Source organism: Coffea eugenioides, chromosome 11 (assembly GCF_003713205.1).
Source record: "Coffea eugenioides isolate CCC68of chromosome 11, Ceug_1.0, whole genome shotgun sequence".
In the NCBI taxonomy this organism is placed as follows: Eukaryota; Viridiplantae; Streptophyta; class Magnoliopsida; order Gentianales; family Rubiaceae; genus Coffea; species Coffea eugenioides.
In genome coordinates this window covers 26,909,204-26,910,648 of record NC_040045.1, presented here as the reverse complement: position 1 = coordinate 26,910,648, position 1,445 = coordinate 26,909,204, and positions in this window count along the sequence as shown.

Here is a 1,445-nt window from a genome sequence, read left to right as displayed (position 1 = left end):
CTAAAAATCCTTTGTATATCTAATACATACTAACGAATAAAAATTCTATATGTATCTAATCAATATATATAAATCGATTATACTGTTTTGTATTAATGCAGATCAATGAAAATTATATGTGTTTAACCTATATCTAATATATATAAATTAATAATATTGCCTTGTATTAACATATAATAAGTGTTATTTATATGAAATAATTATAATTTCGAGACTATTTTTATATTTATAATTTTCTCTCCTTCTTTATATTTATCTGCTTATTTATTAACTCGCTTATTTATTAATTTTGTCTAAAGTATGTATATTGACAAAAATATTAACTATTAAAAAAATACGCTAATCACTAAAAATGCTATGCACATCTAATACATAAAATAGCCTTCTTTTTATGTTTATTCACTTATTTATTAAATTTCTCCAAAAAATATATATTAGCAAAAATATTAAATATGAAAAAAATGCAAATTCCTAAAATTCCTGCATACATCCAATATATGCAAATGAATAAAAATTCTATGTGTATCCAATCAGTATATATAAATCAATTATGTTGTTTCGTATTAATACAAATCAATAAAAATCATATGTACTTAACATGTATCTAATATATATAAATTTAATTAATTTTCTCCAAAATGTATATATTAGCAAAAATATTAAATATGAAAAAATATGCAAATCGCTAAAAATCCTACGTGCATCTAATATATGCAAATGAATACAAATTCTATGTGTATCCAGTCAATATATATAAATTGATTATGCTATTTCGTATTAATACAAATGAATGAAAATCATATGTACTTGACATGTATCTTATATATATAAACTTAAAAATAAATCAATCCAATATTTATTGATTCAAAAAACAATTATTCGATCAATAAATACAAATATATGATTCTAAATTTATAATTTCAAATTGTTAAAAATCATTAATTTGTATATATTATATTTATGAATTTATATTCTTCACTATATTTCTTTTCTTTTAGTTTTTCTAATACTAAACTCTTCCACTATCTAACACACGATCTTGAATCTTTGGTGAGTTTCATACAAATTACATTCCAATCAGTATAATTCATACACTACATTGCTACTCTCATTTCATAATACAACTACGTTTTTTTCCTATTTTCTATCTCAGGTACTCATTGGTGATATACCCTCGCATATACAAATAGACAACATAGGAGTCATTAATTGCTATCATGCTAAAACTCGATGGATCTTTCAACTAGAAGGAATAGAAATAACAGAAGGTTTGCCAATATTCGCACAAAAACACTTCTTACATGAAGGAAGTGTCATCTTGTTCACCCTGCTCAATGAAAACAATTATCATCTGCAGCTTTTCAGCAGAGATTTTATCCAACAATCATAATTAATCTGTTCCCTAAATTTTCTTTATTCTACTTCCACTTATATTTAACAATATA